The 22263-nt window shown below is 33.6% G+C and overlaps 1 pseudogene across 1 annotated transcript in view; it reads left to right on the top strand.

Moving 5' to 3' along the window:
• LOC143250334 (sodium-coupled neutral amino acid transporter 7-like) overlaps nt 1-22263 on the top strand; it is a 74994-nt pseudogene that overhangs the window by 38419 nt on the left and 14312 nt on the right. Inside the window, exon 9 of the transcript XR_013028144.1 lies at nt 2981-3153. The product of XR_013028144.1 is annotated as a sodium-coupled neutral amino acid transporter 7-like (transcript). The remainder of the gene's footprint in view (nt 1-2980; nt 3154-22263) is intronic.

Here is a 22263-nt window from a genome sequence, read left to right on the forward strand (position 1 = left end):
AGTTAAGTAGCTTAAGTCTCATAACTCTCTATATAAACATATATTTATTATTTTTTATTATACTGACCTTTCGCTCATGCCTAGTTAGCATTATATAACTAGCATTGATGAGGTGCATGTGCACTCGGGTCACGTATCCAGTAATATAAAAATGATCTTTAGTCTTCCCTGTCTTGGCTGTGTTTTAGTGGACTAATATTTTGTAATATATGTAGTCACATCTCAATTATGAAACATTACATATATATATATACGTTATTGCTATTTAGAAATAAATTATTAAACTTATTTTTCTTAAATTATAGAACAATAAATCAAGAAATAAAGCAAACAATTCTCTCTTCTCACTACGACCTTTGTACTTGTCTGTTACTGGACATAGTTTGCTAAGCCTTTTAAAATTTCACATGTGGAGGATATGAAACAAAACTAGTTTAGGTTATATATATATATATATATACAGAGTTGAATGACCAAAAAGTTGGAAATAACTACACCGATACCATAGAATTGCACTGTAAGTTATTGAGCTTAGTAACTAAGATTTACTTACATTTAAAAAAAAAAAACATTGAGCAGACTAAAGACACAACTTACCTTCTTGAAAACGTGGTTCAAAAGAATGCAGTAGTCTTTTCAAAAATTAAAATGGCTGAGAAAAACCACTCTAGGGACATTCTAGTTTGCTGATTGGTTATTCACATGTCATATCCTGCAGTAAGAGTATACAAGGGACTGCTTTCAAAAATGGAAAGAGTTTAACAGAGCCACCATGTTTGATTTAATACATAAACCATATCTCAGCAAAATAAAAGATATGAGGTTCTTATATTTTAGCTTGTCAGTATTAGTAATTTGAGTTCTTAATTTGTACAAGATTATAATCTTTTATTTTAATATTGCACACACATAATTTTAAACAATTCTGCATTCAGTATGCCACATGACTCACTAAAATCTATATTTATTTGTGTTCTTTTAATATTTACTTTTAAATTAAGAAATTAACTCATATATAATACTAAAGTCTAAATTATAATCTACAGTTTGATTCCAGGCTTATTGACATAAATTCATAAAATAGTGGCTCAATAAAATTTTGAATGCAAGTTGACAAACATGATAAGATGGCCTTTGAACCCTGGCCTGTTGCAAAAAAGGTTAATTCACGAATTCTTTGCCAGGTTCACTTTATTGCCCTTTGGTCAACTCAGTCATGGATTTGGTTTCTTCACCTGTTTGTTGGCAATCCTGTGGCCTCTACCTCTTCCATCATAGAAGTCCCTTTTCAAGTCAGTTTCAGACATCCAATTTTCACCATTATTTTCCATACCTTCATGTGTAGCTTTTGTATGGTCCTTTGTAAGATAAGTAGATTTACTGATGTTAGTCCACTTGAAACTCCCTGACTCCAGGTCGTATGGCTATTCTTTGTCTCATTGACTCTTTTTTTCTTTTCTTTTTTTTGTTCATGGCTTTATAAAGTGGTTTATCATTTCTTTGGAAACTGGTTACAATGTGGCTTTACCAAAAACTTTGGCTTCATAAAGTGGTTTATCATTTCTTTGGTAACTGGTTACAACGTGGCTCTGCCAAAAACTATGTATTTTTCCATGGTCATTTTCCTTTCTTGTTCTTACAGATCTCTTCTGAGCTTTTCTATTCACTCCTCCTCTTTATCCTGTTTCTCTCTTGGACTGGAACATCTGTTTAGTATTTAGAGGTCCTACAATATCTTCTATTCAAATTTTGGCTATTTGTTCTGTGTATCATCTTTCTTTTAAGATTTATTTGTTTTGTCATTTACAAGAAACTTTGTTCTGATATTTTTGCCCTGGAGACTTTCTACACTCCACCATAAGAACAGGCAGATTTTATATATTCCCAGGCTTCTCCTTAACCCCCAAGACTTGAGCTGTTCAGAACAGTGATCTGTTGTTTTTCTCCAATAACCCATTTTCATTTACTTTATGCATAGTTGTTAAAATTTAAATTTGCCTTCATCGTCCAGTTCAGGCATTTTGCATTAGATGGTTCGTGCTGCTTCTTTTTGAGAGAGTGAAAATAATTTCTTTTTGCCGTGAGATCCGTCTAGTTCTACCTTGGCTGATTGAGTTAAATGGTTATCCACTTTGTCTGTTCCTGTATGGAAGGTGGCTTATTTTTTTCTTGTTACTTCCAATGGAGTCATAATCTCGTAGCTTTTCTTGCCTTTGACTGTTAGCATCCTCTGGATAAGATATCGTAAACGAGGATGTGGATGACCCTCAAGGCCTTTGTGACATTCCTAACACCACCTGCAATTGCTTCCACCTCCAAGTTTCATCTCTCTCTCTCTTTCTCTCTAATTACCGTTCTGTAATCTTTTCAAAGGCTTTAATAATGTGAATTATTAACTTGTTGATTTTTACTTTTTATTGCATAACTTCCCCCCAATAAAAATGCTTCAAAATACAAAATACTTCTGAAATTTGCATTTAGTAGGAGAAAACTATTTAAAAACCATTCTAAGCAGAAAATACAAAATCCAGATTCTGATATAATTTTCTAAGTATATTCATTAAGTAATGTACTTAAATGTCTGTGTGTAATATGTATTATGTTCATACTTCTCACATTTTTGAAGCTTCATTAATCATTAAGTTATTTTACTAGCAGATATAGTCGCTCATAGAACTTTCCATTAAAATCATAATGTTTTCCACTCAGATATAATGATTTTTTAAGATTCTTTGCCAACTGTTTACTAATGGTTTATTCAGTTATATTTTAATGTATGTAATAGTTTGCAAATGATATTTTATCATTTATTGCTCAGTATTTTAGAGTGTATACTTTCATGTAGTCCTATTACCTCAATTAATTTAATTTCCTTTTCGTGTCACATCAAGTTAAACCATAAACGATAGGATATTTGTATATAGCTTGTTACACTTCAGTTGTCATTGAAATAAAAATAACTTTTTTTCATTTTTTTCAGGACTCTGTCTCCTACAAGAAACCCTTCGAAAAGACCCCTCGATAATTCTACTAAGAAACAAGTTCTTTGTTTTTATTTCTGGAGTATTTCTTGCCCTAGGAATGGGTACTTTTGGGTTGGTGTTAACTCAGTCCATTGCAGAAGATATCAACAATCCTAGTGAAATGGAGACAGTAAATCTTTGCAATTAATAACATATATAGCTTACACTTTTTTGAAGAAAAACATCCTTTGTAAAGTGCATAATTGTTCTTGAAATCTAAGGTACAAATACAATATTCATAAAAGATCTGTGTTGTGAAACAAATGAGAACATTTTTTCTCAGGTGCAGTATAAATGACCATTTTTTATAAATTTAAATTTTTAGGCTTAATTACAGGAGGGAAAAAAATTCAAAATATGTGCTCGTAATTGTAAAACTGTAGGCATTTGGTGTTAAAAGTTGGAAAATGAGCATTTTGTACATTTAAAGTTTGTTCATTTCAGAAATATTGTTTGTCAAGCTCTTTGTTAACTCTTTGACTCACAATTTTCAAAAACAGAATGGCAACATACTACTTAAGTGTCTGTGAATTTACTGCTTTTAACAAAAAGCAGTAGTTGCTGGTGGGAAGATAGTATTAGTTTTTTACCAAAAGCTTTTTAAATATGTGAAAGGTTATTTTCTTATTAGTTGAGCTTGAAAATAAATCTTGTGCACAAGTAAGCTAATCATTCAGTCAAACATTTGGTCAGTGTGTTTAAAGTCAGAAATACCTTGACTGATTAACTACAGGTTGTATGTATACATTATAATACAAACCTTAGATGATTGAAAACAAATATTGTTGAATAGACTCAACAAATCAAGTTTACAGTAATATAGAGATAACAAATCCATGTTTGACATCTGGTCCACAATTGGGTATTATCTTGGTCACAGATGTGTTTTGAAATGTTTTATGAACAACTGGTTTTATTTTGAGCCCAGTTTTTATATAAAATATCAATAGGCAGGTTCACAATGTTGTGTTTTTATTCACGTATTTGCTTTCCCCTGTTCTCCTATTCTCTCCTTCTCTCATACTCTAAATTTTGAAATAAATGAAATACTCATTTAGCCAACAAATATTACCATTATTATTTAATATATTTTAAACATTTGGTTGTAAACAGTCTACCACTAACATTGTAATAATTTCAGAGCACAAATTGGAAGTGAGAGGGAGAGACATTAACTTAGTTCCAAAGTTTCCATCCCATACCTGTTGTGTAAGTACTGGGCTAGGGCAGTTGTCTTGTCTCCATACCCTGGTCTAATGATGAGTGCATTGGATGTGAAACAGTATAGCGTCAATTGTTGGTGACAAAACTTCTTGAGAGTGGCCTTTATAGGACAGATTTATGTGTCACAATTGTCAGTGTGTGAGAACTTGCATAACTTTCCCACAGATATTTACATTCTTATTGTTAAGTTTTTTTTCTCGAGTGCTACAGTAATTTATGGTGAATTTGAAATACTTGCTATGCTGTCTTCTTGCTCAGTGCTGAAAATTGACACGTTATTGTATCCTTCAGTTGAATGAAATTCAAGCAAAGTCTTTATCTGATTTCTTGATACAAGCTGGTGAATTTCATGAACAGAAATATTCTTGGGATATTGGATGTTTCTCCTTTCATTTACAACTTGATGTAGTGCATTTTATTAAAATGAACAATTAACAAAGTACAACTGTGTCAGTTAAAAAAATAAAAAACTATTGATGGGTAATGTGTGTGAACACTGTGCAGCACTTCATATGCATTTGCTTGCAGTAGAGATGTATCTTTTTTTTTTTTTTTTTGGATCTGACATTTTTACAGCTCTGATAATCTTGAATCTTCCAGCTGTGACAAGTGTCTTGTTCTCTGGAGTAATAACTGATCATAAAGGAAATTTGCCAGATCCTTTTTGTTCTCTCCAAGTGACAAAAAAGCTTGACCATTTGCTGGTAAAAGGAACTAACTAGCTTTCAATGATTTCTTGTACTGGTTGAAAGTCTTGTGGACATTTGGCTATTCCTCTATTCGTAATTGAATTCTAATGATATCTGTCAAAAGTCGCTTCAGTTCCATGGAAATGTGGTCCCATTTGAAATACTAATGCTTTAAATGTATCTACATAGTCAATGAATAATGCTTTGTTTAATTTCCCAATGCATGGCCATATATTATCAAACATGACTTCCCATTGAGTGTCATCAACCTTGAAGTTACTGTGCCTTGAGTCAGCACATATTGTAGAAGGAATTTACTATGCATTTAGAAACTTCCATTTATAACTAAAAGTGATATTAACACAGGCATTAATCCATGTTGTAAAATATTTTCAAGATTAACGTATCTTCTTTCCCTCCAGGCAGTAATAAATAGTTGTGAAATGTTTCTGTCTGCCTTTATAGTTGTGTATTCTTTTCTTATTCCTTCACAACATACAATGATGAGAGTGTTGTTTTCATTCGAGAGTGTGCCGAGTTCAGTTTGGAGTATATTGTCAGGTGAACACAAGTCGCCAAATGCATCAATTTGTTCTTGTACTAGTGTCTCTGTTCTAAGAAGTGATTGCTGAATGCTTTCTGTTGTCAAATCTTCAGTAACATTATTCTTCAGAACTTCAAACACTTTGAATTATTGAAGTATTAGAGACTATTTTGATTTTGTTATCACTATCACATTTTCTTCTGATAGGAGTAATCTTACTGTGAACATAATCATCTACATGTTCCACCATCAGAGTGTTTCTAGTTTTGATTGAAATTGGTTATATGATGGAGTCCAACAAAATGCAGAAGTGACTCTTGGTATTCCAACAATATTACCTTTTTTTGTGCTGTTCAGCCATCCCTAGCTTTGTCCTGGATCAATCAGATTGAACTTATGATTAGATTCCTTTACCACAAAGTTGCCATTCTAAAGTTTATGAAGGACATTTTGTGGTAATTTATTCATTTTTCTCAAGGTACACTGTAGCCCATTTGGCATAATTTGTGATCATGCCTGAAGAAGTATGGAAACATTTTTTTTTGAAAGGCATGTATGTGTCACTTCCATATTCCATTACATTTATGCTCTGATGTGAAGGAGCAAGATACCATTTTCATGTGTTGGTACAAAAATACTGCTCTGGAATACTCATTATGTTCTGAAATAAAGGTCTTCATGTTTTCATAGAACTTTGTAAATACTGTGATACTAATTAAACTTATCAAAATTTTATGGATTAACTGACTACATAGCTTCTGATAGTTCCTCTTTGTCATGTTCTTCCAAATGATTGTATAGCTGTGTAAGCTGTAGCTCAATGCATGTGCTCATCTTACCATGACCTGATGTGTTGTGTTAGGGCTTAAAATACCACTTTCAATCCACATATCAGCTAAGCCACAATTTTGCATTTGTTGTCCTAGAATTCTGTGAACGTTCCCAACTGTACACAGTCCACATAGGTGTGGGATAAGTACATTTTTATAACCAAATACAGACTACCTAAATTCCTTCAGTTTTTGGAAAGAGAGCTTCATCAGTAGTTATAATACTTGATTTTGGTTGAAACACACAGTAATATGAAGTAACTGTTTTAATGCAGAGTTAAGATTGACACTATCTGTGATATATTGGTATGTACCCAACAGATGTTATCTCAGGGTTATTCTTGCTGTTAATTTGCTTGATTACAGTATATGTAGGTCTAGGGTCTTTTGGATTTTTTTAGTACCTCATGAGCATCAAATCAATATTTGTAACTTGTGCTTTCTATACTAATTGGCTGTCTTTGATGCAACTATTGAATCATTTTTCTTGAGTAGAATCCTTAAATTATGAATAAGTTGTACCCAGTATGTCGGCAGTAAAAGTGTTATTCTTAGTTTTTGGAAGAGTCAGAGTCTTTTTTTCTTTTTTCTTTTTTAAGAGTTCAATGTCATCATGCAGATGAACATGTGGTGGCCCTCTTTGACAAGCTGATACTTGAATAACGTAGATTCTGTCATCGCCATCCAGGATGGTTTCATTAATGTCAGTGTTTGTTGTGAAATGTACAGAAAGATCTGTGATAAGATTTGAAAGAATAACAGCTCAGTTTTCATTCAATGTCTTCAGTATGCATTTTCATCCAAGGCTGTACCAATTTTTAGTGTGTTGTGTAACTGATGATTGTTGCCTGATGAAGACTTCTATCTAACACAATGTTTAAGTGTTAGGTATTTTGCTCCACTAACTGTGTAGACATGATCTCGATCTATATTTAGGATCTGACAATCTGTCAAAGATTTCTTTTTGCCACTATATGATGAGTTGTTACCTTCCAGTAGATGCTGGCCACTGAGAAACATGTTCAAACTTTCTGGGATATAGCCTATTGTACACTGCATTAACATCTTTGTAGAGTGGATGATAAAGTATGTCATTTCTGATTATCGGTGCCACATTGATAGAAATTCATCTTTTTCCTGTGGTTTGAATGCAGATACATTGAGAAAGTTTTCATAAACCATCTAGAGATTGTTTCTTCATTAAAACAGGAATGTAACCAATATTTATAGGAACTAGTATGATGCATTATATTGGTGGTTGATTGTGATGAACAGTAATTTCACAGAACTTGGTAATCTGTTATTCTAACTTACCCATGAAACTAACTATTTTACCAATGAACAAATGAGAAATTTTAACTCTCAACTCCTTAGCAATTGTGCAATACTTATTGTACACCTCTTGTGGCTCTAATATATCATTATATTCAGCAGAAGTTTTCATTTCATTACAAAATCAAATAATTATAATATCTGAATGGTCACTTTTTATGTGATTGGTCTTTATCCTTTAAAACAGTGTTTTCCCTCTGACGCAGTTGGGTCATTTATACCTGCCATGTGTATTCTCATCTTCTGATCAAGCATTGCTGCACTCTGTTTTATGGTTCATGTTGAATGTGGCACCAGATGTCAACTTTTTTGGCTGGAATATATTCTGGACAGCAAAAGTGTAATTCTTAATTAATTGGTGATACTTTGCTGCAAACACCTGATGGAGAGTTACCACACCCTTCCTCCACAAATAATTGTATTTAACCAGAACTACAAGAAACAGTGCATTTTGAACATTGGTTTTCTTTGTATTTTTCTTTACTTGTATAACTATCATCACAGTACTTGTCACCTGTGGATATTTTGGAAGACTTATCTAACATTGTCAGTAACCTTTCTATTTCATCTTTGTATTACATATCTCAAAGCTTTTGGTTCTCTTGTGTAATGCTAGCAAAAGTGGTTAATCCTTGTGTAGTTGCATCATATAGGTGTTGTGCATTATTTTCCTGGCATGAACACACAGGTTAAATTGCACTTTTCATTTTGTTTCAAGGTTGCTAGTGCCTCCATGTTATCAATAATTTATTCCTACTATCTACAACAGAGAAATGAATTATAAATATCATGTTACTGCTAGAAGATTATTGGATATGATCTCCAATATCAGAAAGAAAACGTATCTGATGCTTGAGTAGCTAAATATTGTCCCATCTGAAACAAATATTTTATTTTGCTTAGTTACAAGTTCAAATACATCGGAAGCTCACTCTTGGTATGAAATTGAAAATGCAATACAGATGTATTCACTCTAATAAGTGACTTTTAGTTCAAATGAAATATTGCTATTTGTACTATTTCAATGGTTGTGGGATTCAAAATTGGTCAAATGTTGGCCACAGTGGCACACCGTGTGCTGGCATCCAGATGGGCATATATTTTTTTGTATTTTTATAGCAGCCATTTTATTTTTCATATTTGGAAGACAAATTTTCAGAGTACGGCTTGGCAAACAATGTTTTAATTGAGCATCCTCGAATTATGGTAAAATTTAGTTTTCCAGAATTTGACAGAATATGCCTAAAACAGTGATATTTTTTCTCAAATTTGCATAGTATGTTATAGTTACACATTCCAAACGAACTTGTAATTAAACTTAGACCATTATTGTATTTTATCATAGTAGTATATGATTGTTGTAGTATTTATCAATGTGTTGTTTTTTGTCTAACATTAGATTTATGAAAATGTGATAATTGTAACATTATTGATAACTTTATTCAATAGATACCAATGATCTCCATAGTTCAAAATTTAGTAAAGTAATAAAAAAAATAATGTTTTATTTTTTATAACAGTCATCATGAGGATATAAACAAAGTGCCTTGTTCAAATTGTTTTCTGTTCTGAAAAGAAAATGCATTTAAAAACATTTCCACAGTTAAGAAAAGATTAACTTAAAAAGGAAGGACTATTAGAAACATCAATACCAAACCTGTGATAAAAAAAACAAGTTAATTATTGAAACAAGCATTACCAACTAGAAAAAAATGCTGCAAATGTTAAAAACATCACAGGCTATAATGTAGAATACGAGACATAGCATGTGTTTTGGAGGTGGCAAGAAGTAGGACCAACATGTGAATATACACTGTTCTATGTGAAGTAAGAAAAATAAGATATAAGAGCAAAATATGGGTGGCTTGAGCCCACAATGTTCCACATTTGTGTTACCCTTCACTGCCTGTAGACAGTTGTAGGAAGGTGACAGCTCTCTAAATAAATGTAAAGTGGGAAAAAAAAACAAAATGAACAAGTTTCTACCATTGGGAGTAAGTAAAGAAACCTTATCTTCTGGCATTAGTAATTTAGTCCCAATTGTTGTAGTAAAAGCTAAAATTATTAGTATTACAAAAAATGAAGTGTATAGCTAGTTATTATTGAGAGGAGAATTCAGTCTATAAATCAGCAGTTTAAATTGCTCTGAAGTTTTCAATACAATAGAAATTGGAAAGGATCTTAAAATACTCTTATCTAACATGTTTCTCTATACGACAGAGTGACTGACACTGATACACTGGTACGACAAAGTGAGAGTGAGTGAAGCAGTATGACAGAGTGACTGACACTGATACACTGGTACAACAAAGTGAGAGTGAGTGAAGCAGTATGACAGTGACTGACACTGATACACTGGTACAACAAAGTGAGAGTGAGTGAAGCAGTATGACAGAGTGACTGACACTGATACACTGGTATGACAAAGTGAGAGTGAGTGAAGCAGTATGACAGAGTGACTGACACTGATACACTGGTACGACAAATGAGAGTGAGTGAAGCAGTATGACAGAGTGACTGACACTGATACACTGGTACAACAAAGTGAGAGTGAGTGAAGCAGTATGACAGAGTGACTGACACTGATACACTGGTACAACAAAGTGAGAGTGACTGACACTGTAGTAGCATGTATCAATTATCAAATTTCTTAGTGACTTGCTATGGTCATGTCAAACAACTTTTTCTATTATCTGTGATCTCAACCTTAACTTTAGTGATATATTGTATAAACAACTTGCATACAATACTGAAATGATGTATAAATATTTTTCACTCAGTTTTTTATTAACTTGTTATCTTTCAAAATTTGTAGGTTTAGCATACATTATAAAACTACGAGTGGTCAATCTTATAAAGTCAAATATGGTTTCTAGTTGTATTTCTTCCTTTAAAAATATGACTATACTTACCTATATTTTATTCTCAGTGGAAGATTACCACGTGGATTTGGTCATAATATTTGAGGGTAATTTGAATATATTTTATCAAACTCTCTGTTAATTTCTTTATTCTGTTACCTCTGCCCCCGGCTAGTACAGCAAACGGGACTTGCAACACTGAGGTCAGGGGTTTGTTTCCCCTCGGTGGGTTCAGCAGATCGCCTGATGTGACTTTTCTATAAGAAAACACACACATTCCATTACCATTTACTTAAAAGTGTGCATCGTTAATGATTTTGTATTGAAATTGTAAGTTGTGTTAAAAAAAAATACAAACTTGGAATTATTTTTGAGGTGTGTTAGTACCTGTTGTTTATGTTAATTGTGTTGCTTGCAAAGAGGAACAGAAAAAAAAAGTATTGGTTTCATATTAGTGTAACTTTTAATGTTGAAAGTGGCATTACAACTAATATGGAAGTAGTAAATGTTATGAAATTTTATGAATTTCATTATATATCACCACTATATCTTCACTTTTCCACAAGTTGTTTATGACATTAACCATACGACCAGCAATGTTAGTTTTGATCTTCTAGCTTTTAAATAAGACGACTGAATATATGTTGTTTTATATCAAAAACACCATTAAATATCTAATAAAACAAATACCATTTTCATTATAAAGTGTGAACATTGTTGTATGATCTGATATTTTGACTTTACAATGTGAAAATTCAGCATAATTATTAAAAACGTAATCAAATGTAAATTAATTGTATTATTTGTCGTAATTTAATAAATTATGAAATTAGTAAAGCCAATTCTCTATAACGAACTGACTAGAGGTAGTAAAGTACACAAAATGTACAATAAAACTAAAACTTGACGAATTATCAGTTGGGTATGCTTGTTTTGTTGGTATTTGTTGTTGTTTTTTCAAAGGATTTGTATTAATTAAATATTTCTGAATTACAATTTTGTTTCAAGTTGATATTAGAACTTTCAAAAATGTCTTTTGTTCAGTAGGTGAATTGTGGTGGAACAAAAACGAAGAAACTTGGTATAAGAATGTTTATTAAATTATTTAGTAATAATTGTAATCAATAGAGGTAAAAAAAACTTTCTCAAAAACTAAATTATATTATGGTATGTATGATAGAAAACCATTAATGTGGTCTCAGGTACAGAATTATTACCAAAAAGTGATATTAAGTATAATAGAAATTAAACAGTTGAAGTTTAGAAAGGAAACAATTGAGTCTTTCTTATTTTGAATGTAAGTTATAGCCTATTGAACCTTCTAGTTAAAGTGTAAAAATTGGTGTAAAGAATGAATGTATTCAGTGTAATTTTTAATGGTGAAGCAAGTATATAAACTTAGATGGCAGTGTAGTTTATTTTTAAGAAAGTGTTCAATAAAGGTCAGTGCCCGATTTTAATACCAAAATTCGTATTGCTCGGAAACTTGCGTGTTTTAATTTAAAAATACAACAGTTATGACATCTGTATATCTTGCAGCTATGATATATATAAACTGAAATCGCGATTTAAGAGTGACGTAAGTGAAGAATATTGAACAAATATTTGAAAATCATTGTTTCTAAAGTAATACATAAATTATATCCTAATTGCTAGGACTTTGAAACATTATCGCTTCATAAATTATTCTGTGAAACTTGTGTATCCAATGAATGAAGGTAAGACGTCATCACTGTTTTAAAGTAATTGTTTGTTTGTTTTTGAATTTCATGCAAAGCTACACGAGGACTATCTGCGCTATTTTAAAGTAATTAAAGGAATCTTTTCGTGTTTGACATGTTATTAAATTTAAAACTTTAACTAAAACATTTAAATTAAGAACTACATTTCATCAGCATTTACGTGCCGAAATATTTTGAACACATTTCTGTTATTATTAAAGATTTAATGATTTGGCGCGTGAAAGTATACTTTTGTGGACGTTCCCTTCAAAATTTGAAAGTTGTAAAATACTACGGTTTGCCGTATATATTCTATACAATTCCAAACTTAATTTATCTTCTTATCAAGAACAATCGACATTTATTTATTTATATAGGCTTACGAAGAAAGCTTGGAGCTTGTATATTTATTTTGGCTTACTGAGGTAACTTGGAACTTGTATATTTGTTTAGGCTTACTGAGGTAGCTTGGAACTTGTATATTTATTTAGGCTTACTGAGGTAGCTTGGAACTTGTATATTTATTTAGGCTTACTGAGGTAGCTTGGAACTTGTATATTTATTTAGGCTTATTAAGGTAGCTTGGAACTTAGACATTTCAATTTAATCGTAACCTTTATCCTTTTTATTATACATTCCAATATTTTAACAAAAGTAAATTATTTTGATTTTCCTATGATAAAAGTTTACGTGGATTCAAATTCATCAAAACTTTGGAAAATATATTTAAAAATATTGTTGCTTTATAATATAATATCCTCAACCAGGTCAAAAGTAACGCAATTCCCGTGGTTAACTTTCGAATCTGAAAAACAAATTCCAGTAGTAACATTGCGTAGGAAGTTGTAACTCCAAAATTGTTTTATTATTATTACTTGCTAACACTATCTCGTTTATTTGCATTCTGTAAATACGTTGTTGTCAGGGGTGGATACAGGATTTTTTGGTAGGGGGAGGAGTGTGATCGACTAATTAACAGCGACTTAAACCCGACCCCAAGTAAACTTTTCCTTGTTACTGCAACGTAAATTTCATGTAATTAATTTAGAAACATATATGACTACGAACTCTCATTTATTGATTTTATTCTAAAAGATCAAGTTACAAGTAATGGTACACAATTTTGGTATGGCCAGTGGGGGGGGATGCATCCCCCCTCTGTATCCAATCTGGTTGTAGTGATAAAAGTTATATTAAGCATAGATAGATATACACTGATTTTTTTTAATATACCGTATTTAAATTTCAAAGTAAGTTTGATTTTATAATTCTTAACACTCCTACGGAAATTGGGGCCTAATAGGCCCCAGAGCAACTTGAAAGGTTATTAATATTAGGCTAATAATTTTGTATTTAAATGAAATTGCCATTAACTGACCCTATCCCTTTATATTTTAAGGAGCAATAATATTTTGACTTTTCAGACATTTGCGAAATAATATTTTTAAAACATCCACTAAGGGTATTTTGGGGCCTATTAGGCCCCAGATCAAAAAACATAAAAATGACTTTAGTTTGCCCATGCCTGTTCTAGAACATTCTAGAAACCTTACAGAAGTATTTAGAATATTCTTGAAGCTTCTAGAATATTCTAGAAGAATCCACAAATCCTATATATATAGGAGCTGAAATCTTCAAACCGTGTCAAAAATGATATCTCTTGATGAAGCTGTACATTTACTGACAAAACCATCCGACGATGAAAGTGAACATGATAATGTCGAAGACTACTTTGAAAGTTGTGATGATGATCCTTCTGAAGCCGAAAATGATGAACAAATCGCGCCGTACCCTTCTGAAAGTAAAGAAAGTAATCAAGAAGATCTTACTACGATGCCAGTAAACGAACTTTTGTCCAAAGATAAAAATTTTAGTTATTCAACAACACCTTTAAGGATCAACAGGAGAACCGCAGCTCTCAATATATTCAATGGGAACCCAGGCATTACAAGGCAAGCTGCTCCATGAGTCTCTACACCATTCGAAACATTCAAAATTTTCATCTCTGATAATATGATGGAACAGATCATTCACTCAACAAACACCGTCATGAAAGAACCAATTTTTGAAGAAATTTGACCTCTGGAAATGGATCGCAGCTAATCTTTTCCTTGGAATAAGCAAATCCAAAAATTCATCGATAGACGAAATGTTTTCAACCGAATTCGGTTTGCCATTTTGCGAAAACTGATTACACAAGACAAATTCAAAAAATGTGCTCAAAATCAGATTTGACATCCACTCTCAAAGAAATAGGGAAATCAAAGATGCCGCCATCTCTGGAGTCTGGAATTTTTTCATTGAAAATTGCAAAAACAGTTACAACCCAAGCGAATACCTGACAGTGAATGAACAACAATGTAACTTCAAAGGAAGAGTTGGCTTCAGAACATACATTTCGACAAAGCCAGGCAAATACGGAATAAAGATTTGGTGCCTAACAGATGCAAAGACAAGTTACCTCCTCAACGCTCAAATTTATACTGGAAAGGTTGGAAATACGACAGAAACAAATCAAGGAGAAAGAATAGTCAGAGAACTGAGTCAGCCATTTCTTGGAAAAGGAAGGACAATAACGACAGATAATTTCTTCACAACAATGACACTTGCCAAGTACCTACGAACAAAAAGAACAGGACTTGTTGGAACCATACGGAAATCAAGAACCTTCCTGCCTCCTGAGATAAATGCAAAATCTAGAGAGTTATCACCAAAGTTTTTCTACCATGACGACATCACTCTTCTCAGGCACTCGGACAAACCAGGAAAATATGTGCTACTACTGAGTTCTCAGCATCAGTCTGGTGAAGTAGAAGAGAATGGAAAGCCCGAAATCGTCAATCTTTACAATGCAACGAAGGCAGGTGTCGACACTCTCGATCAACTGGTGAGATATTATACAACAAAGAGGCGATCAAAGCGCTGGTCAGTCTGCATATTCTATAACATTCTAGATCTTGCTGCGTACAATGCTTTCGTTCTATACTCGACAAAACATCCAGAATTTCTTCGTCAACATAAATCAAGAGCCAGAAGAGAATTTATACGGCAATTGGTGCTTGAAATCAAAGAAATTTACTGCAAAGATAATGACAAAACAACCTCATGTGAACCGCCTGCAAAGAGGGCAAAAAGAGGACGATGCCATTTGTGCGGCAGATCAAAAGATAGACAGTCGAAAATTGTTTGCTCAAATTGTAAAAAAAATGTTTGTCAGAGCCATTCTAAAGTTGTTTGTAATGAATGTTGCTAAATCACTGTGTTTCTATTGGGAAAATATATGGGGCCTGATAGGCCCCAAAATCACTTTAGTGGATGTAAATATTTTTTTCGTAGGAGTGTTAACTAGTTTCACTGCAACAAAATAACGTTTTTGCAATTTAGCTGTACGTAAAACTTAAAAGTTAGATTAAAATAAGTTATTCTACCTCATATATTAGGCCAATCTAAGTTGAATCTAATACTGTCCAGTATAGAAAAAACATAGGAAGTACTCACTGAAACTGGTTGTTTTTAACTTCTGTAAGTTAATTCTTTTATATTACAAGCTACACGACATTTGTTATTTGGTGGTTAGTGTACTTATTCTGTAAATAGAGGTTAATGGTTTGCAGCTCGTTAACATAAAAACGTGCTTTATAGCCGCTAGCTGTTGCTAATTTTGAAGCGATTAATTTGAAGTAAGGCACTTGATTATCGTTGCTCTTACCGCCAACTGCACTATAGAATGGTGGGATTTTACTGTAACCTTAACAACGCTCTCAAAGAACGTAATGCAATTTTGAGACAAAAAGACACGAAAATGGACCTTCCGGCTCATACTCTATCAAACTAATTAAGACGACGCCGAGCTGCAAACAAAGCTTTCAGAGAAATTCTAGTTACGTTCTGATACAATTTTACACCTATAATGGTAAAATAGCATTCCGAACAGTTACCATAACCTCGTGTAAGGAGTCTCCTTCAAACAAGCGACGCTCCTTTCCTAGTCATTATTTATATTTAAAAACTCAAGTAATTTCCATTCTAAGTTTCCGAAGATTTACCCGTCAGTTTTAAGTTGCATGCTTACTTACATTTTATGTATTCAAATATCAATTAGACATTACCTGATTGTTATTTTTTCTTTGAAGAGAGAACATTTTTGGTTCATATAAATTTTGTTCGAAATGGGCCCAAACAAACAAGTGAACCTCGTCTCAAAATAGGGCCTGGCATGGCCTAGCGCGTAAGGCGGGCGACTCGTAATCCGAGGGTCGCGGGTTCGCGCCCGCATCGCGCCAAACATGCTCGCCCTCCCAGCCGTGGGGGCGTTATAATGTGACGGTCAATCCCACTATTCGTTGGTAAAAGAGTAGCTCAAGAGTTGGCGGTGGGTGGTGATGACTAGCTGCCTTCCCTCTAGTCTTACACTGCTAAATTAGGGACGGCTAGCACAGATAGCCCTCGAGTATCTTTGTGCGGAATTCCAAAACAAACAAACAAACAAGTGAACCTCGTCTCAAAATAAAAGTATTAATTCACAAAGAAAACTTGCACCAATTCAATTTCTCGACTTAATCGTAATGTCGATTGTAAGCAAATCTTTAAAGTGAGCAAAAACGCTTATTGATTTTTCACTTATTTTTTGGACTGTAAAGATATGTAAAATGCCATTGTCAAGACGCTTGGTATGGAGATGAACAAAATTATAATAAAGTTGTATTTTTATACAAACCGAAGCATTGGTTTACATTTCGATCCCTAGATGGCAGAGTAATGGTGATGTATTGATATGTCAGAGTATCTTATGCCTAAAGCAGTCTTTGAAGTAAATAGTCCAAGACAGAGTTATGAATTGTAACACTTTTTATGTAGTGGTATAAACTGTGTAGTTTACAAAAACAATTACTTAGTACTTTCATCTGAAGAATTTGTGGTAAACAGTTATTCAAAGTTTATCGACTGTCAAGTCGAGAAAAGTGACCGTTTCGTTAAATCCTGTTTGTTTTCCTTTATTTAAGTTTTATTTGAAATTGGGCAAACACGACAAGCCAGTTATATTGAGTACCTTATTTCTTTACAAAGTTTTAATATTACGCATCACACATTGTAAAGAAACATGAACTGTTTATGCAGGATATCATTAAAATGGAAAGAAATATAATCAACACTAGCCTTTTTTGTTTAAGACAAAAAACATTTCATATTTTTTTGTTTGTTTTGGAATTTCGCACGAAGCTACTCGAGGGCTATCTGTGCTAGCCGTCCCTAATTTAGCAGTGTAAGACTAGAGGGATGGCAGCTAGTCATCACCACCCACCGCCAACTCTTGGGCTACTCTTTTACCAACGAATAGTGGGATTGACCGTCACATTATACACCCCCACGGCTGGGAGGGCGAGCATGTTTAGCGCGACGCGGGCGTGAACCCGCGACCCTCGAATTACGAGTCGCACGCCTTACGCGCTTGGCCATGACAGGCCAACATTTCATATAAAAGATAGTTCGTTCCAGCAAAACAGCAAATAAATTTCGCTTTCTCTGCTTTCTTATTACGCACGACTTGTTTCCACTATCTTAGATTTTTCAAAAGAAGTCAGAGCATATGCACAACACCATATTAGGCGAAAATATACTATAATAAAACGTCTGTTTTTGTAGACGATTGTTAAGTTATACTGTAACAAAAGTTTAATGTCGACATTGATCAAACAATTATTAACTTATTACGGCGATTAATGACAATGACGTACTAAGCACTTTTGATACCTTGTGCATCTTAGGTTTAGTTGTATAAAATATAGTGTGTGGAAAGAATTTAAAAACATTACAATAAGAATAAGGACCTATGGTTTTATGGCGAATATACTGACATGAATTTCTAGAAATAAACTTCCCCACCTATATGTTTTATTTTCGTAATCTAATGCTCTAAGTGAAATATTACTATTTTCAATTATTAATGTCGCTGTTGTAACAGATTTATTGTTACACACTTATTTTAGTGCCTACATTTGTTTCATTATAGTTTTTCTCCTTTTGTATGTGACGTATATTCTTCTCAGTGTATTATGCAACTTCCGCCTATTAATGAAATTTGCAGAGCATTCTAGAAACTGAGAATCAATAATATTAGTTTATTAAAATGCGCTAGATCATTGTTGAAAATTATAGAAACTTACGTAATTCATATTTTATAACCGATCCGCCGAGAGACAAATATAATATTTTTGGAAAGCTACAGTCGGTGTGTTATAGGCCTAGGATGCTATAATTGTAATAAACGTCTATTAATAAAAAACAAAACTACAGAATCTGATCAGGAATATTTATAGATTTCGAGCATTATCAACCGTTCAACTACAGTGAATTACTTCGGACGTTAGAATTTCTACGAGGACTTTAAATATCATTGTCGTGAAAAGTCAGCGGTGTGAGGCCAGTCAAGCTAGCTAGCTTAAGCGACAGTATGAACTCAGAAGCAATTTGTTTGTCGGGGATCTGTATTGTCGATAAAATATTTAGTTTTAGACTAGACTAGATACAAAACTCAGCATAGTCTGCAAGTTTTTAAAACTGTTGTATGTAAATCATTATTTGTAATGACCTAATTGTAAATTGTGTTATTTTCTTGTCTGTATAACGGCCCAACATGGCCAAATGGGTAAGACGTTCAACTCGTAATCTAAGGGTCGCGGGTTCAAATCCCGGTCGCACCAAATATGCTCGCCCTTTCAGCCGTGGGGGCGTTAAAATATGACGGTCAATCCCGCTATTCGTTGGTAAACTCGTTGGTAAAAGAGTAGCCCAATAGTTGGCAGTGAGTGATGATAACTAAATGCCTTCCCTCTAGTCTTACACGGCTAGCACAGATCGCCCTCTAGTAGCTTTGTGCGAAATTAAAAAAACAAAAACAAACTTGTTTGTATATTCAAATCTATTTGTGTTAAAAAAATTGTGTGAATCAATCTTGTTGGCATGTAACATTAACATTTTATTAACTTCTATATTCAAATTCAAATTTCCGGTTATTTAAAACAGTAATACGTTAACATATGTTACACAATAAACCGGAATCTCGTCCGAAATAAATAATAATACGTAACACTACACAGTCTTCACGGTTCAATGCTACTTAATAGTTTTCTTTTATCTTCCTGAATTGTCACTATGGATCTCTCATATTTAAATAATTTTGCCAAAAGTAGGTTCGGTAAAGTTTGTTACTATTATTTCTTATAGGCTATGCAAGTATATATATGATAGGTTTGTACGTACAGTTTTAGGTCTTGTGATTATCTCTGTTTTTTACAGCGATGCACAGTAATTCATACAATATATCCGAGTATATATTGTGATATGTTTGTACATAGGGAGGTATTGTAATTATCTCTTTGTTTTCACACAAATCCCTCGTGAAATATTATATGAAAGCCTATCGTCATTATTTTTTTATGTGTTATTACCCTGTGGCTTTACGTTCTCGGGTCTTTGAGCGAACAAGATGAAACGAAGACGTGGTTTGTACGCGTTGTACCCTAGCACTAGTGGCTGTTCTTGTTCTCAGAGGCGTCATTAAGACCTATTAGCAAGGCTTGAGCATATTATCACCGAGAACTGGGCGCTAATAAATCAAGACAAGAAGGGAGCGACTTTAATTCTAGTTATGTCAGATTGGCGTAAAATACTGCGTCCGTCCCAACACCTGGGATCTTTTGTGTACTACAACACTTACTGTGTTTGTAGCATTCTTTGTCAAAAGGTGTTCTCTGTAACTGCCACTCATTTACGATTTATTAGCTCCATTTGAGATCATTACATGTCGTTTACAAAGTTATAGTCCAAGTTTGATTCAATTATAAACTACAGAAATAAGAGGGAAGCAGCGTTAGTCTAAGTGTTGACACGGCTGATTCACAGAAGTGCAACTTTTATGTTACTTTAACGTGCTCAGAAAAAACAACAACACAGAAACTAATATTCAATCGTACAAATTATCAATGATATTTTAATAATCTCGTATTAATACTTATAACGAATTATCAGTATAGAAAGTTAAGAGTCTACTCACAAATTAACAAAAATATGATATATTCAAAATTGCCGTCATTTCTTAAGCGACACCTATAATCCTGGTTGTTTTTCTTTCAGTTATTAATAAACTGCGGCAAATCGACCCTGCAATTTGTTCAATAAGTGGTTGCAGTTCGTAACTGTTAAAAGATAATAGCGCTGATACGCAGGTTGTAATTAACACACATTCTGTTCACCACAAAATAAGAAAATAATTAATAGTATACTGATAGTAGTGAATCTTTCGTGTTATTACTTGCTATATTTATCATAAAACACATTCTGATAAATAATTTGTATGTGTTTTGACTGTACTCAGTAACAAAAGAAATATATTTCGAAAGTATTTAACCTGATGACTGCCATGTATTTCAGCTGCTACAATACAACTCAAATACTTCTTCGTTTTGTAAGGTTTTTCGTGACGCTATTTTGGATCGAAAGTGAAACAATTGGTAAATAGGTCAAATGCGTGTATTGTGCTGACACCTAGCCTTGAAGTTAGGTATTATTGAGAACGAATTAACTTGTCCGTGGCACTGTGTTACCGATCGGCTTGGACGAGTTGTCTCGTCGACGGCACTGAACAGGTTAAATAAATAAAACATTTTATACAGAAATTGGTAAAATACATTAATTTGTTGTTAATAAAACATTTATTAGGTTGTTATTTCTACATATCGTAGTAACGGAAAATTTGCAATAATTAAATTATTGTAATAGTTTTATTTAGAACATCGTGTTTTTATTCTCTGCATATGATATTTTTTGAAAAGTACATGCTTGTTTTTTCACATAATTGCAAGAGTAAAAACCATTTGAATTATATATGAATATGCTCCCCAAATTTCACTACTTTCTGTTAATAAAAGCTGCCTACTTATATGCTAATACTATTTCCAAATCTCAATACGTTCTATTATCAAATTCCCCTTTCTTGTATGCTAATATGCTCCCCAACTTTCAGTACTCTTCCATTAGTAAAACTCTTGTTTGATTATACAATCCCCAAATATGAATACTTTCGATTAATAAAACCCATTTCCTTGCATGCTTATAAATCCCTCAGTTCTTTGCTAACTCTTTAGCAGGGTGCAGTCTTGATCTCGTAATACAGTTTACCACAAATTTATGTTAATATTTTTATTCCTGTGAGGAAGAGTCAGTTAGAATGTCCTAGAGCAAATTAAACTAAAGAAAATGTTTGTTTTTTGTTTTGTTTTGTTTTTAATTTCGCGCAAAGCTACACGAGGGCTGTCTGCGCTAGCCGTCCCTAATTTAGCAGCTAGTCATCACCACCCACCGCCAACTTTTGGTCTACTGTTTTACAAACGAATAATGAGATTGACCGTCACATTATAACGCGCCTACGGTTGAAAGGGCGAGCATGTTTGGTGCGACGGGAATTCGAACCCGCGACCATCGGATAACGACTCGAACGCCTTAACCCACCTCGCCATGCTGGGCCAAAACCAGAAATAAGTTTATTTTTAATTACGCGCAAAGCTACACGAAGGCTATCTGCGATAGCCGACCCTAATTTAGCAGCTAGTCATCATCACCCGCCGCCAACTTTTGGGCTACTCTTTTACCAACGAATAATGGGATTGACCGTCACATTATAACGCCACCACGGCTTAAAAGGGTGAGCATGATTGGTGCGACGGGAAGTCGAATGCCTTAACCCACCTGGCCACGCCGGGCTAAAGAACATGTCCACCGACTTTAAAAGCTTTGACGAATTTTTGTAAAAAGCACAATAAAATTTTTCAATAGCTTTGAGCCTTGAGTTACAAATATCAGTAATAAATGTATTTAAGAGTTGAGTGTCTCTTGTAAGTTGTATATTCATGACTAAATAAGGGTTTTGATAAGTTTGTCTAACTACATCATACAAAGACATTCGCAAGCCCGGCACGGCCAAGCGTGTTAAGGCGTGCGACTTGTAATCTGAGGGTCGCGGTTTCGTATCCCCGTTGCACCA

Source organism: Tachypleus tridentatus, chromosome 5 (assembly GCF_004210375.1).
Source record: "Tachypleus tridentatus isolate NWPU-2018 chromosome 5, ASM421037v1, whole genome shotgun sequence".
NCBI lineage: Eukaryota > Metazoa > Arthropoda > Merostomata > Xiphosura > Limulidae > Tachypleus > Tachypleus tridentatus.